General features: G+C 38.8%; 1 protein-coding gene and 1 pseudogene across 1 annotated transcript in view; both read left to right on the forward strand.

Moving 5' to 3' along the window:
• The window catches only part of GPC3 (glypican 3), a 465,288-nt gene that overhangs the window by 150,436 nt on the left and 297,211 nt on the right, over positions 1 to 17,641 (forward strand). The window lies entirely within an intron of this gene.
• On the forward strand, positions 841 to 8,824 carry LOC141582788 (26S proteasome regulatory subunit 4 pseudogene; annotated as a pseudogene).

A 17,641-nucleotide genomic window follows, 5' to 3' on the forward strand; every position in this document is an offset into this window, starting at 1 on the left:
GGCTAGCAAGTTGGAGCTGACTGTAGGTGGTGGCTCTCAGTTCCTCCCCTTGTGGGCTTCTACATAAGATCTCTAATAACCAGCCTGGCAACTGGTTTTTCCCAGAACAAGCAATCCAAGAGACCAAGATGGAAGCTACAATGCCATTTTTGGCCTATATTTGGAAGTCACACATCATCACTACCACAGTGTTTTATTGACCATGCAGGGCCAAGCCTGATTCATTGTGGAAGGAGACTATCCAAGGTCAAGAATATCAGAAGGTGTGCATTATTGGGAACCATCTTGGAAGCTGGCTATCACACCATCCATATGAATGAGGAAAAAACGTTCTGAATATTTAAGAAAATGTAATAATAACAATAACAGAAGTTCCTACATTATGGCTTAATAGTTTCTGTGTAGAAACTCCTACTGTAATTTCTGGGCTGGCATGTGCTCCTGGCTCTCTTTCCTCCTTGCCTTATTTTGTGATTCACTTTCATGGAACTCTTTCTTCAGTCTGCCCTTTCAACATGTTTCCTCAGGGGCTTATCTTTATCTTTAGCTCTTTATTCTCACTGTATATGCTTTACCTGGGTGACATCAAGGGTGCTGTATTAGGGTTCTCTTAGAGGTACAGAACTTACAAGATACCATATATATATATACGTATATATATCCTATATACATATTACATTATAGGATATATATATCCTATAATGTAATATATATGTCTCTTAGAGGGACAGAACTAATAGGATATAATATATTAAAATTTATATATAAAATATATATAAATTATAATAAATATAATAAATTAAAAAATTTTAAATGCCCCATATATATATTACATTGTAGTAGATATATCTATATCTATATCTATCTATCTATCTATCTATCTATCTATATATATATATAGAGAGAGAGACTCTATATATATCTATATATGGAGTCTCACTCTGTCACCCAGGTTGGAGTGCAATGGCACGGTCTTTGCTCACTGCAACCTCCGTCTCCTGGGTTCAAGCAATTCTCCTTGCCTCAGCCTCCCGAGTAGCTGGGACTACAGGCACCTGTCACCATGCCCAGCTAATTTTTGTATTTTTAGTAGAAACAGGGTTTTGTCTTGTTGACCAGGCTGATCCCAAACTCCTGACCTCAGGTGATCCACCTACCTCGGCCTCCCAAAGTGCTAGGATTACAGGTGTGAGCCACTGTGCCCGGCAGGGAGTTTATTAAATAATAACCTACATGACACAAGGTCCCACAATAGGCTGCCTGCAAGCTGAGGAGCAAGGAGAGCCAGTCCGAGTCCCAAAACTAAAGAACGTGGTGTCTGATGTTCGAGGGTGGGAAGCAACCAGCACGGGAGAAAGATGTAGACTGGGAGGCTGGGCCCATCTCTCCTTTTCATGTTTTTCTGCCTGCTTTATATTCAACGGAAGCTGATTAGATTGTACCCACCAGATTAAAGGTGGATCTGCCTTCCCCAGCCCACTGACTGAAATGTCAATCTCTTTTGGCAACACCCACACAGACATACTTAGGATTAATACTTTGTATCCCTCAATCCAATCAAATTGACACTCAGTGTTAACCATTACAGGTGCCCAGTACTGATGTCTCACATCCGTATTTTCTGCCTAAACTTCTTTTGTTTGAGGCACCTATCTCTAAAAGGTATTGCAAATTGACCATTTTCAGATTCTAACTGCTCACTTTTCTAAGCCTACTCTTCCTGTACACCCTTTCTGATATCTGCCATGAAGTTGACATTGGAATGTTTGCTGAATGAATCTTTTATGCATTGTGACGTCTCTAATTATAGGCATCTTTATGCTTTTCAGTGTGGGTGGATGCCACACTGGCAAAAATAAATTGTAAGAAAGCTCTGGGGCCGGGCATGGTGGCTCACACCTGTCATCCTAGCAATTTGGGAGGCCAAGGCAGGAGGATTGCTTGAGCCAAGGGGTTTGAGACCAAGCCTTGGCAACATAGGGAGACCCCCATCTCTACAAAAAATAAATAAATAAATAAATAAAAAATTAGCTAGATGTGATGGTGCTATTAGGTCCCAGCTACTCAAGAGGCTGAGGTGGGCAGATGACTTGTGGCTGGGAGGTTGAGCATGCAGTGGGCCATGAATGTGCCTCTACACTCCAGCCTAAGTGACAGAACAAGACCCTTTCTTAAAAAAGAAAAAATAAAACTTTGACAGAAGACTGTTTAGAATGTTTTTAAAATATAGGCAATACATTAGGGATAAATGGGCAAAAGTAAACATATACATAGATATAATATTTATGGCTTGTTGCAAACATTTATGAACCAGAAAAGATGGCTGATGGTCATTGTCAACTATTCCTTGAAGTCTCAATGCCCAATACTGCCATAAGGAGTTCGTAATCCTAGGTATCATCAAGATAGAAACAAAGCTCTACCTTTTCAAAAATTCTTTTATTGGGTATTCTTCAAATGTGGCCTTTTAAACCATCTCTTGCTCCAACCCCAGCATAACTCCAGCTTTCTCCTTTGACCTACTCTGTCTATATAATGCACTGGTTCTGAGAAGCTTAGACTAAAACTTTTGTCAAAGGACAGGAAAAGAGTGGTGATGATGGTGATGATGATGAGAATGGTGATAGTTAACATCTATGAATTTTCTTCTATGTACCAAATCATGTGCCAAGTGGGCTGTATGTATTATCTCATTTAACCGTCACAACAACCCCACGGGATAGGTACTATTATCTTTAATCCCGTTTTAGAGATGAAGCAACTGAGGCTCCCAAGATCACATAGTGAATAAGTGATGCATTCAAGTTGAGATTGAAACCTGTCTGACTCAAACTCTCTTTGTAATCCCTTCTAAGCCCCCTCCTCTAGCCTCAATTACTTTAATAGGTGCTGTATGCCTTCTTAGAGGATATAATACTGCCTAAAGTCACTGAGAGGGAACTCCAAGGGTCATATATATAGCCTATAAACCTACATATGTAAGATATAAGACACTATAGCTTCTGCTATTACTTTAGTGTCCTCTCTAAGTTGAAACTCTCAACAGCTCAGTGAAGTATCTATAAAGGATATTATCACCACTTAGGGGAAAATAGTGACTCAAGCAGCTAAGCAACTTGTCAGAAATCACCCAGTTAAGCTTGTGATAGAGCTGGAACTAGAATCTAGACCTCCTAATACCTAGTTCCTTTTTTTCTTCTATTTTAGTGTTCAAGGTTATGAGTGTAGAGCCACATTTCTATTATCATTAGCCAGAAGATACACATGACTGTTCTGAGATATCTTAAATGATACAGATTTTTATAATCGGGGAAAACAAAGGGCAAAAACCAGTCATGTGCTTGAGAATTACCATATCAGTGTTGATGACTCATTTGCTTTTACCCAAGCACCCTCTTGAGTACTTTCAATTTTTCTCCCTTCAGTTTTGTTGAGGTATAATTTGACTCAAAAAATTATATATATTTAAGGTGTACAGCATGGTGATTTGATATATGTATACAATGTGAAATGATTACCACAATCAAGCTAATGAAGACATCCAACTTGTTTAAAATAAGTATACCATGATACCCAGACCCCCTGGATAAAAGTCCTGGGTCTCCCTGCAAGGTATGCTTTAATTCAACTTCTTCCCACAAGGGGGAGCCAAAAATGCTTTGGGGGCTAGAAGATGAAAAACACTAACAGGTTCTGAAAATCCTACTTCCTTTCTGGTTTCTTTTGCCAGTAAGGCCCTCCCAGCGGTCTCCAGAAAGGGAAAGCAGATGGTGTTGATGCTGATGGTAGTGTTTTCGTATATGCACATGGGATGGAGGTAGGGGACTTTCATCTGAAGAAACTTGATCCTGAGAGATAAAGTCCTTCTGAGCGACCAGTCACCGCTGTGTTCTCATCACCTATTTCTTTCTCCTGCTGGAACTTTGTCCGGAAAAGCTGCCTTCTTTTGCCACTGTGTGAGGGAATTGGATCAGCTGCCTGTTGAGGCCTGCTCCCTTAACACTGGGTCAATAATCTTGCCCCATCAGCCCATTGGAGCTGCTTCTGTCACCTCCCACTAAGGGTGTTAAAGAGGACCTGGTAAAAAGACTTCTACTGCTGTCTTCACAGAAGGTGGGTAGATGTTGGGGGAGAAAATCCCACGTGATTATGGCCTTTAGCACTGCTTTAACCTTGGTAGTACCAATATTTCAGTTAGGCCAGGAGCAAGAAGGGTTGCTGTGGCTTTGACAGATAAAGCAAACTTCTGAATCCACATTTGAAGAAGAAATTTGGCCCCAAACCAGTAGTATGTATAAGGGATGGGGAAATTCAGGCTTATTCAGAATGTAAAAATTAATTAAACTAGTGTTTCCATTGATACCCTGCAGATCTTTTTTTCTATCAGAAATATTTAAGAAATTTACATGTGATAATAACTTTCAAACACGATATTTCCAAATGTCAAGTTAATGTGTTCAGGGAGCAAAAAGACTCAAGCACTCAGTATGAGGCTCACATCACATCTGTTTCTGCAAGTACTTTTGGGACCCTTTGACTTATTTGTAAGACATGGAAGAGAAGATGGAGACATCCCTTTCATCTCCCTTCATCTGTATAAATGGAGATAAGGATTGGTTGGCATAGTCTAGTATATCAGGAAAAAATAAATTATGAGTCATTTTAATTGCAGAAATAACAATATTCATAAATGAAAAATGGGGTTACGTTTTAGAATGGAGAGAAGTAGGCTATTAAAATGACATATTTTGAATAATATAACTTCCCAGCAAGATGTAATTACTGATTTTTTTTTAAAGAGTAAAGCAATAATCCAGCAATTATCAAAATCCATTCAGTTTTCTATAGACATTTAAGAACTACTGTTTGTTTTTTGGAGTGGAAGTAACATCTTTTGCAGTTAGTTTCTGGAACATGGCCACTGCTGAATAAAGAGTTGCAGTAGTGCATTATATTTCTTTTGTATAATTGCACTAAGAGAATACATTGGCATATTACATGGTTTATAATGAGCTGGAAATAAAAATGAAAAAGGGGTGGCCAAGGCAAGATGGGTCAAAGTCAGAGTGGTGGTCAGGGTCCAGGAGGTGGCAAGAAGGATGACAAGGACAAGAAAAAGAAATATGAACCTCCTGTACCAACTAGAGAGGGGAAAAAGAAGAAGAAAACAAAGGGACCAGATGCTGCCAGCAAATTGCCACTGGTGACACCTCACACTCAGTGCCAGTTAAAATTACTGAAGTTAGAGAGAATTAAAGACTGTCTTACCATGGAGAAAGAATTCATTAGAAATCAGGAACAAATGAAGCCATTAGAAGAAAAGCAAGAGGAGGAAAGATCAAAAGTGGATGATCTGAGGGGCACCCCGATGTCAGTAGGAACCTTGGAAGAGATCATCAGTGACAATCATGCCATCGTATCTACATCTGTGGGCTCAGAACACTACGTCAGCATTCTGTCATTTGTAGACAAGGATCTGCTGGAACCTGGCTGCTCAGTCCTGCTCAGCCACAAGGTGCATGCCGTGACAGGGGTGCTCATGGACGACACGGATCCCCTGGGCATTGTGATGAAGGTGGAAAAGGCCCCCCAGGAGACCTATGCTGATACTGGGGGCTTGGACAACCAAATTCAGGAAATTAAGGAAGCTGTGGAGCTTCCTCTCACCCACCCTGAATATTATGAAGAGATGAGTATAAAGCCTCCTAAGGGGGTCATTCTCCGTGGTCCACCTGGCACAGGTAAAACCTTGTTAGCCAAAGCAGTAGCAAACCAAACCTCAGCCACTTTCTTGAGAGTGGTTGGCTCTGAACTTATTCAGAAGTACCTAGATAATGGGCCCAAACTCCTATGGGAACTGTTTCGAGTTGCTGAAGAGCATGCACCGTCCATCGTGTTTACGATGAAATTGAAGCCATTGGGACAAAAAGATATGACTCAAATTCTGGTGGTGAGAGAGAAATTCAGTGAACAATGTTAGAACTGTTGAAGCAGTTGGATGGATTTGATTCCAGGGGAGATGTGAAAGTTATCATGGCCACAAATCAAATAGAAACTTTGGATCCAGCACTTATCAGACCAGGCCACATTGACAGGAAGATTGAGTTCCCCCTGCCTGATGGAAAGACTAAGAAGCACATCTTTCAGATTCACGCAAGGAGGATGACACTGGCCGATGACGTAACCATGGACGACTTGGTGGTGGCTAAAGATGACCTCTCTGGTGCTGACATCAAGACAATCTGTACAGAAGCTGGTCTGATGGCCTTAAGAGAACGCAGAATGAAAGTAGCAAACGAAGACTTCAAAAAATCTTTTAAAAATGTTCTTTATAAGAAACAGGAAGGCAAATCTGAGTGGCTCTATCTCTAGTGAACCACAGCTACCATCAGGAAAATTGGAGATTTCTCTATCCCTGAAAGGGATGAGGTTGGGGGAGTGGCCCAGTGGAATCCCTGTTCCCATTGGTTGTTATTAGCAAAGCATCCTGTGTCTTTTGGAGTATGATGTGTAAGTGCCCATTGGGTGGCCTTCGTCTGTCAGTCACTGTGGAGCAGTCTGCTTCTCAATAAAGCGTGCTTTTTCACATACACACACACCTACATACACACACACACACACACACACACACACAGAAAAAAGAAAAAGGTACCACAAACCCTCAACAATGAATTATTTATTCTGAATATTTTATTTTTCTAACAATGATGCTATGTAAATTGAACAAAATGTCAAAAAATGCTTGTTGGTATTTGGTCTGAGAGTTAAACTAAAGCCAGGTACAGAACTGATCAGTGGTGACTAGATTTTTTGGTTCTTATAAGGAGTTCCTTCACAGGGCAGTTTAACTTCTGCCTAAACCTACCTTTGAACACATGTTGGATTAAGTGTTCTTTTATCCATCTATTAGGTGGATAAACCTGTTGTTTTATCACTATTACTCCAAATCAGGCACTGAGGAGGTTCTGTGACCCTGAGGCCCCAGTTGCAATTAAAGTTGTTAATAATAATTGTCAAAAACATATGTAGTTATTATACAAGAATGATTATCTTGAGCTACTAGCAATCCTTTAACCTTTAGGCTGTAGGTTCCTTACTTTCTTTCTAATTCCTCCCATGTATTTCATATGACGCCAGTCAGAAATTATAGCCTATTAAAAGCTGTGAAGGGTCTGGGAGTTTTTTACTTACTTGCAAGCCAGCAAGTTAGCTAAGACAGTTTCTTGGTTGGTGGCAGGAGGCACAAGACTCTTGGATCAGAGATGAAGAACAGTTGATTACTCACAACAGTAGCAGTAGCCAAAGTTTCAGCATTTTCTCTGAGCCCTGGTACCCACAAGATGATGTGAAGAGGGCCACATGACATCTGCTCACTCAGTGGGTTTTATTATAGAAGAGGAACCCCAAGCCTAGGAGGTTCAAATCTTTTATAACAGGCAGTAAGCATGCCAGCGCTTTGTTTCAGAGAGGGACATTATATTTATCATACTGGACAGTAGTCATCTATATCTTCAAGGGCTGTAAGCAAACCTGCTTTTTCCCCCCAGAGTAAGACACTATCTCTGTCTAAACAGTATTGAAAAGAGTATTCCAGAACAAAGGCACTCAGTGCATCTGCTCACAAGATGTACAAAAACACAAGAGATCCACCAGGAATTGTCTCCCAACACAGACTAGGGCCAAGATGGCCTCTGAAGAACTGTTGACCTAGTTCATCCTTGGGAGTTGCTGCTGACAGGACAAAGCACCATAGTCACCACCATCATTACTATTACTGAAGAGTTTTGTTTTCATCTTTCTGTACTTGGCTGGGCGCAGTGGCTCACACCTGCAATTTCAGCACTTTGTGAGGCCAAAGTGGATGAATCACCTGAGGTCAGGGGTTCAAGACCAGCCTGGCCAATATGGTGAAACCCCATCTTTACTAAAAATGCAAAAATTAGCTGGTCGTGGTGGTGGGCCCTGTAATCCCAGCTATTTGGGAGGCTGAGGCAGGAGAAGCCAGGAGGCAGAGGTTGCGGTGAGCTGAGATCACGCCACTGCACTCTAGCCTGGGTGACAGAGCGAGACTCTGTCTCAAAAAAAGAGTTTGTACTTCCCATCTGCCTCTGTGTTTAACCAGGAGATTTGGGAGGATGCAACTTAGTCACCATAATTTGGCTTGTGATTTGAGGTTGGGGGCCAGTGGTCCAAAAGTTAACATGCTAGTTTGATTCACTCCTCTCCCTCTCTAAAACAAACAAACAGCCACAAAAACAAAAAACTAACTAACTTGATAGAGGCTTTATGTAGCTCCAGCTCAGCGGTTCAAAGCTTTGAAGGGAAAGACCATTCTGTTGGAAGGAAGGAAGTGGAATTTGGAAGCTCAGGCCAACTCCCAGTCCCTGAAGAAAAATTGTTCTCCTGACATAGCCTTTAATAAGCTTCTGGACCAAAGGGCCACAAAGCTAGCCAAAAGAGCTCTGTTTATCTGCCACATTTTCTTCACATAGGTAGAAATATTATCTTTAAGTCATCAAGCTGTACCATCTGAAATTAAGAAAAAATATTGAATTATAGAGCTGTATTGTCATTGAAGTCCAAAAATTATTGTCTTCAAAAATTTGCCTTAAAAATCCTTTTGTTTTCTTGCCTGATTCTAGGAAGTTCAACCTGAGAGAAGGCTGTATTGCCAGATTACATTTCATAGACTCTTAAAGTTGCAAGGAATCTTAGAGTTCTGTAGTCCAGCCTGGCTCCCAGCGCTAAATCCTTGCTGTAACCTCTTGCCAGAGGATCATTGTTCCTCTCAGAGAGGAAGCTGGACTGGGCAAAGCTCTGGTTCTGTTCTAGGCTCTGCTACTGATTGGTTGTGAGATTTTGTGGATATCACTTGCCTTCTCCAACCTAGGTGTCCTCAGACCTAAAGAAGACAGGAGCCAGATGGTCTTTTAGTGTTCTTCTAGCTCTGGTGTTCTCTAAATTCTGAAATGTGTGAATATTTGAACATCTTGAAAGGATGATTTTTTTTTTCCCTGATAATTGAAGTAACACATTTATTTTAGAAAAATAAGAAATTATATATTTTAAAAGTAATTTCTAATTTTATTACCAATTTCAGTGCATATTTTAGAATACTTTGTGTATGTAATAAAATCGGAGTCATATTATTCTGTAATTTGCCCCTTTTCCTTATCAACATAGCATGCACATCTTACCATAGCGATTGGACTGTATCCTGAAGGAAGTAGATAGCCAGTGAAGGGTTTTAAGTAATTTTCTCTATAAGTCATCCCTCTCCAAATCAGTGGTAGAGAAGAAAGGAGATAACTTTCATGCAGTTTTGATATTAATTCATTCCATTCTTTATTGCTATTTGTGCAGGAAAAGGATGGCTCATGGTTATCTTCATTGAATATGGGGGTTACAGATTATTTTAGAAGTTTAGACATCATGAGATGCTATATTATTGGCACTGTCTGTGTACATTTATCTGCTATAAAAACAAATTAGAATGGCGCATTTCAAGGCACTAATTATATGGAGACTGCTTAATTATACCACAGTCAAAACTATCAACTATGAATATCAACTCTCACAGCTCCAACACACATATTGACAACCATCAAGCCAATTTTTAGTAACATGTGGGCCAATTGTTACAAAACAGCTTTTAGTGACCAAATTTATTTAAGATTCTTTCATTCCTTACACATTCAAGAGAATTGGAGTTAGTGTACAAAATTAGACACTGTAAAATATAGGACTTTTACATTTAAGAAACCAGGGATACCAACTAAGGAACCACAAAGCTTGGATGCCATGAAGTATCTAGATAAGTCAATCCAAGTCTGTTTCCTAGCAGCAGAAGTAAACAGGAAAATATATTGGCTTGCATGGTTTTATTGTTGCAGCAGAAAAAATATGTATTCTTCTTTTCCCCAGATAAATTTTCTTCTGAAATTTATTATATATTCCCTCATGTGAAAGATAATAGGTAATAGTAGAAATCTTCAACTATAGTTTTGCAAAGGAGCAATAACCCTGTTCAAATGGGTAATTCCTGTATTGACCTTCTACATAAGGGGTGAGCATGTAATATTAAATCGTAATTCAGTTTAGACACTTCTTTGGAGGCTAAAATAATACAGTCCTGGTGCGTGGCTTTCTGATAATTTAATATAGAAATAGAACTTGGAGCATGTGGTTGATAATCTAGCTATCATGCCCACTTTATTCTTTCTTTCTCAAGGGTCAGATGCCTCAAGGGAACCATTGCCTGACTATAGTTTGCATAGGAGTCATGTTGGAAATCTTGGTCAGGTAACTTTAGGACCCAGGGTCTAGGTTTATCCATATGTTTTGAGTTCAATAAAGTTTTGTTGAATGAATAACTTAGCAGGATCCACAGCATGGGCAGACACTTTCCTCTCTCTTAGTACGCTCTCTCTACTAGGAAGCACCTTACATGAATCTGCTTTTTTCTCCATATAATATCTGACGACTCTCTTATTCATTCCTCAGTGACCTCTTCTTCCTTCTCTTTTTACCATTTCTACCCTTGTGCAGTCTACAGCTGCCATGTTTTTGGACAACAGCTGCCACAAATACAATTACATTTCAAAAGTAACTCCTACCATATTGCAAAAAATAGAAAACAACAATCAAGAAAAGACTCTTTAAATTACAAAACAGCAATATGATAGAATACTATGCAGCTATTGAAAAGATGTTGAAAATATTTAGTAACGTGAATAAATATCCATGATATATATTTAAGTGGGTAAAACTATGTGTGTGTGTGACAGAGTATACATGAATTTCTTTTGATATCTATTTATCCACCTATCATCTATTGAGAGAGTGAGACATAGAGACACAAAGACACACATACACACACACACACACACACACACACAGACACACACTGACAGTGTACAGCTTTAGGTGGTAAAATTAAAGGTGATTGCATTTCTTTGCATTTTGTTTCTCTGTACTTTAAAAATTTTCTATAGTAAACATGGATTATTCGTGTTTAAACAAAAAAATATAAAACTCCTAGGCATGGCATACAAAGCCTTTTAATAGGTGGTCACTTCATATTCCTCTAGCTTCTGTTTTGATAGTCCCCCATCCTTTGTTATATGCATTACAAACTCCAGTCACATGGGGCCACTAGAACTTCCCCCGGATGCTCTGAGATCTCCCATACTAGATTGTGGGCTCCTAGTGGCAGTGGGTGACTGGGTTGTGGCCCTATCTGTATCTTTTCCACTTAGTGCAGTGTCTGGTGCTCAGCAAGTGCTCAGCGTCTGTTTGTTGAATGAATAGCCAATGTATCATATACTCTTCTCTCTATTTTATTTATTATTTATTTATTTATTTATTTTTGAGACAGAGTCTCACTCTGTCGCCCAGGCTAGAGTGCAGTGACACAATCTCGGCTCATTGCATCCTCCACCTCCCGGGTTAAAATGATTCTCCTGCCTCAGCCTCCTGAGTAGCTGGGATTACAGGTGCCTGCCACCATGTCTGAATAATTTTTTTTGTATTTTTAGTAGAGACGGGGTTTCACCAAGTTGGTCAGGCTGGTCTCGAACTCCTGACCTTGTGATCTGCCCACCTTGGCCTCCCAAAGTGCTGGGATTACAGGTGTGAGCCACCTCGCCTGGCCTTCTCTCAACTTTAATCAGACCCTCCCTCCTCCTTCCTGGTCACTGGTGCACTTCTGCTGTTCATTTATCAAATTATGGACCTTATATGGTATGTTAATGGGGCTTTGGAGATACTCACCGAACATGTTCAGAGTTGTTTAACCATGAACCTTATATATGTTCATGCCTTTATACATTCTTTAGCCTCTAATCAAACTCATTTACTATCTACTTCAGGAAAGCACATCATTTTAGGACTTATTTTGAACACATAAAAAGAGATGATCCAAAGACATCCTACTATAAAAACCTGCAAGATCCATTTCCCTCCTGAAAAAACATATCTGGTTCTGTTTTCTTCTAAAAGTAAAATTAGACCTTGCAGAGATAGTACAATTTAAATGGTACCACCCAATTAATTTTTCCGGCCAATTTTATTTTTAAAACAATAATTAAACATGGTCTTCTGTAACATCTATTCTTTCTTTCCCCCAAGGAGGTATTTTATATTATTTTCCTTTTGTCTTTGCTCAGCACTTTGGCATGTGTGAGTTTTCATTAACTATTCTGAATGCAAGCAAAGGCAATGTGGTAGGAACAAACACAAATCAAGGCCGCATAAATTAATAATCTCTTTAGTACCATTGTCCTGCATGCCTCTAGAAATTAATTTTAATACCAGCAAGCAAGTTCAAAAATTCCTCCTTCTTTAGTTACTGTAAGAAACTCAAACTTCCTTTGGCAATTTTGTGAATGAGAAAAGCTCACTTTTACCTATTTTTATGTAGCAAGTATCATATGGATTTATGAAAGGAGAACAAAAAATGAGTAGAGAGAGACCAGCTACCTGTGTTAATCAGTACAGTATGTGAGAAAGTGTGGTTTAAATTATGACAGGTAGATCTTTGGATTTCTCTTTTTGTCTCTTTCTGACTAATTGGATGTATGAATTTATCTTCCTGAATTGTAAGGGATTTCTCCATAAAATATCAGTTAATAAGTATCTCAGATAGGTTCATTCACGGATAGAGTGTCTTCTAAACATCCAGTAGCCATAGAATAGAGTGCAGTGTCGTTTGATGGTTAACAGCAGAGATTGGTGTCAGACTGAAGCTGACTTTAACCCAAGCCTCACTAGTAGTAAGCTTTGTCATTTTATTTTATTTTACTATTTATATTTTATTTTATTTTATTTTTTTGAGACGGAGACTCACTCTGTTGACCAGGCTGCAGTGCAGTGGTGTGATCTCAGCTCACTTCAACCTCCACCTCCCAGGTTCAAGTGATTCTCCTGCCTCAGCCTACTGAGTAGCTGGGACCACAGGCACGCACAACTATACCTGGCTAATTGTTGTATTTTTAGTAGAGATAGGGTTTCGCCATGTTGTTCAGGCTGATCTTGAACTGACCTCAGGTGATGCACCTGCCTTGGCCTCCCAAGGTGCTGGGATTACAGGCATGAGCCTCTGCACCTGGCCTGCTCTGTTATTTTAAATAAATTGCTTAACCTCAGTGTATGTCACTTGTTTGTAAAATGAAGCAAATGGTGATATTTACTTCATAAGATTATTGTGAAAATTAAATAAGTTAATATATGTTTTAGTTTGTACTCCCCTAATGGCTAATGATGTCGAGCATCTTCTCATGTGTTCTGCCATCTACATATCTTCTTTGGTAAAGTGTCTGTTCAAATATTTTGCCCATTTTTAAATTGGATTATTAATTTTTTTACAGTTTTTAAATATAACTTTTTATTTTTAAATAGATTATTACTCACAAGAAATTGCAAAAAATAGTGCTGAGAATTCCCAAGTGTCCTTTGCCTAGCTCCCCCAGTGATAGTATCTCACAAAAACATATATATTGTTAAAACCAGAAAAGTGACATTGGCACAATCCTACTAAGTCAGGTACAGACCTAAATTTTACATGTACTTTAAAAATGTATTTTGTTAAATCTTATTGAATGTGTAGATTCAAGTACAAATCATGATAATCAGGATATAGAACTGTTCCATCACCACAAATAAACTCTATCATGTTACCCCTTAACAGTCACACTCTTCCCTCAGACCTAATCCCTAATAATCACTGCTCTATTCTGTATCACTATAATCTTTTTTAACTTTGAGAACATTGTATCAATGGAATTATATGGTAACCCTTTGAGAGTGGCTTTGTTTTTTCACTCAGCATGCCCTTGTTGATTCATTGCATGATAGTTCTTTGTATATTATTGGTATAAGTCCTTTGTGGAATGTGTGATTTGCAAATATTTTCTTTTCTTTTTCTTTTTTTTTTTTTGAGACAATGTTGCTCTGTCACCCAGACTGGAGTGCAGTGGCTGTGATCTCAGCTCACTGCAACCTCCACCTCTCAGGTTCAAGTGATTCTCCTGCCTCAGCCTCCAGAGTAGCTGGAACTATAGGCCTGTGCCACCATGCCCAGCTAATTTTTTGTATTTTTAGTAGAGACTGTGTTTCATCATGTTAGTCGGGATGGTCTTGATCTCCTGACCTTGTGATCTGGCCACCTCAGCCTCCCAAAGTGCTGGGATTACAGGCATGAGCCACCACATCCGGCCTGATTTACAAGTATTTCCTTCCTGTCTGTAGCTTGTCTTTTCATTGTCCTATAAGTGTCTTTCTCAAGGCAAAAGTTTTTTTTTTTTTTTCTTTTTCTTTTTCTTTTTTTTCTTTTTTCTTTCTTTTCTTTTTTTTTTTTTTTTGAGACAGAGCGTCGCTCTTGTTACCCAGGCTGGGGTGCAATGGCGCGATCTCAGCTCACCGCAACCTCTGCCTCCTGGGTTCAAGCAATTCTCCTGCCTCAGCCTCCCAAGTAGCTGGGACTACAGGCATGCACCACCATGTCCAGCTAATTTTTGTATTTTTAGTAGAGACTGGGTTTCACCTTGTTAACCAGGATGGTCTCGATCTCTTGACCTCGTGATCCACCCGCCTCGGCCTCCCCAAAGTGCTGGGATTACAAGCTTGAGCCAAGGGCAAAAGTTTTTAATTGTGATGACGACTTGCAAATTATAATGCTGTTATGGATTGTGTGCTCTTGGTGTCATGTAAAATCACTGTTTGCCTAACCCTCCAGGTCAAAAAATGTCTCCTGGGTTTTCTTCCAAAAATTGTATAGTTTTGCATTTTACATTTGAATTAATTTCTGTAAAAGGGTTGATTTTAGGGAGAGATTTATTTTTTTCACAAGTAATTTTTCAACACTATTGTTGAATCTTTGCTCCATCGAATTGCCTTTAAACCTTTATTAAACTCATTTTCCCCTGTGTGGGTATATTTCTAGACTCTCAGTTGCATTCTGGGAATGCATGTATCTATCCCTTTAGCAATACCATGTTGTCTAATCTTTACAGTACTGCAGCTTTACAATAGACTTAAAATGATGCAATAGGATTCCTCCAATTTTATTCTTCTTTTTCAAAAATAGTTTTGGTTATTCTGGGTCTTTTGAATTTCCATAGGAATTTTCGTATCAGTTTGTCTGTATATGCAAAAATATCTTACAGGGATTTTGATAGAAATTGCGTTAATTAGATCAGTTGTGTTAATGTAGATCAATATGGGAGATTACATCTTTACTATGTAACTTCTGTATGTATTTTAAGCTCTGTCGTTAGGTACATAGACATTTAGGATTGTTTTGCCTTCTTTGTAGATTGACTCTTTATCATTATATAATGTCCTTCTGTATCCCTGATAATTCTTTTTGCTCTGTAGTCTACTTTGTCTGATTTTAATATAGCTAGCCCAGCTTTCTTTTGATTCGTATTTGCATAGTATATTATTTTTCTCTTTGCTTTTAATCTCCATGTTTGTGAATTTCTTAAATTCCCTTCTGTTATTGATTTCTAATTTCATTCTACCATGATTAGAAAACATCCTGTGTGTGTCATTTTAATCCTTTAACATTTATTTAAAATTGTTTTGTGGCCTGACTTTTGGTCTGTCATGAAGGATGCTTGATGTTCACTTGAGAATATGTGTTCAGCTCTTGTTGTAAGAAGTGTTCTGCCGGGCGCGGTGGCTCAAGCCTGTAATCCCAGCACTTTGGGAGGCCGAGGCGGGTGGATCACGAGGTCGAGAGATCGAGACCATCCTGGTCAACAAGGTGAAACCCCGTCTCTACTAAAAATACAAAAAGTTAGCTGGGCATGGTGGTGCGTGCCTGTAATCCCAGCTACTCAGGAGGCTGAGGCAGGAGAACTGCCTGAACCCAGGAGGCGGAGGTTGCGGTGAGCTGAGATCACGCCATTGCACTCCAGCCTGGGTAACAAGAGCGAAACTCTGTCTCAAAAAAAAAAAAAAAAAAAAAAAAAAAAAGAAGTGTTCTGTAGATGATTGCTGGGTCTATTTGGCTTATCGTGTTATTCAAGTGTTCTGTTTCCTTGCTTATCTTTGCCTGGTTATACATTATTGAAAGTGAAGTGTTGAAGTCTTCAGCTATTACTGTTGAATTGTCTATTTCTTTCTTCAATTCTGTCAACTTTCGCTGCATGTGTTTTGGGGCTCTGTTGTTAAATTCATATATGCTTATAATTGTTATATCTTCTTGATGGAATCATCCTTTACCATTATAAAATGTTTTCTGTCTCTAGTAACATTTTGGTCTGATATTAGTATAGCCACTTTAGCTCTCCTTTTGGTTACTGTTTTCATGGTATATCTGTGTTTTTTTCCACCCTTTTATTTTCAACCTATTTGTGTCTTTGAATTTAAAGTATGTCTCTTGTTGACAGCACACAGTTGGACTATTTCTGTTTTTTAGTTGGAGATGGGTTTTTATTGTTGTTTCCCTATCCAATTTGATTCAGTTACTTTACTTATTTATATTTTTAATTGACAAATGTTCTATATGTTTAGAGAATACAATATAATGCTTCAATATATGTATACATTGTGGAATGATTAAATGAAGCCAATTAACAGATCTATCACCTCACCTACTTATGTTTTTTTTTTCTGATAAGAACATTTAAAATCTATTCTTAAAGCAATTTTGAAAAATACAATACTTAATTATTAACTGCAGACACCATGCTGTGCAATAGATCTCAAATACTTCTTTCTCCTCTCTAACTGAATCTTTATAAGCTTTGACCAACATCTCCCTTTTCCCTACTCCCCCACCCCAGGCTCTCGTAACTGTCATTTGATTCTGCTTCTATGAGTCCAACCTTTTCACATTCCACATATTAAGTGAGATTAATTGGAGACTTTAATAAATTTGGGAAATTTTCAGCCTGTATTTCTTCAAATATGTTTTTCTGTACCACACTCTTTCTTTCATTTTTTTCTGGAACTCTGATGACATGAACATTAGACTTCTCATCAGATCCCCAAGGCTCTGTTTATTTTCTTTTTCAATCTTTTGTTTTGTTTTGTTTTGGTCTGTTATTCAGATTGTTCTGTTATTTTTGTCTTTGGGTTTACTGACTTCTCCTTTGTCATCCTCATTCTGCTAGTGAAGCAATCTAGTGAGTTTTTAAAATTTTGGTTATTGTATTGTTCAGTCCTAAAATTTCCATGTGATCCTTCTTTATAGCTTCTGATTTTTGGCTAAGACATTCTTTCTCCATTTTTTTCAAGTCTGTTTGCCCTTATATGTTGGAACATTTTATAATAACTGCTTCAACATCTTTGTCAGGCAATTCCATCATCTGTGTCACTCAGTGTTGGCAGTTCTTGGTTATCTTTACCAATGTGAGTTGAGATTGTTGTTTAGTTCCTTTTTTTTTCTTTTTTTTTTTTTTTTTTTTAAGATGGAGTCTCACTCTGTTACCCATGCTGGAGTGCAGTGGCACAATCTTGGCTCACTATAACCTCTGTCTCCCAGGTTTAAGCAATTCTCCTGCCTTAGCCTCCCAAGGAACTATGATTACAGGCACGCACCACCATGCCTGGCTAGTTTTTGTATTTTTAGTGGAAACGGGGTTTTGTCATGCTGGCCAGGTTGGTCTCGAACTCCTGGCCTCAGGTGATTTGC

Source organism: Saimiri boliviensis, chromosome X, assembly GCF_048565385.1.
Source record: "Saimiri boliviensis isolate mSaiBol1 chromosome X, mSaiBol1.pri, whole genome shotgun sequence".
Classification (NCBI taxonomy): domain Eukaryota; kingdom Metazoa; phylum Chordata; class Mammalia; order Primates; family Cebidae; genus Saimiri; species Saimiri boliviensis.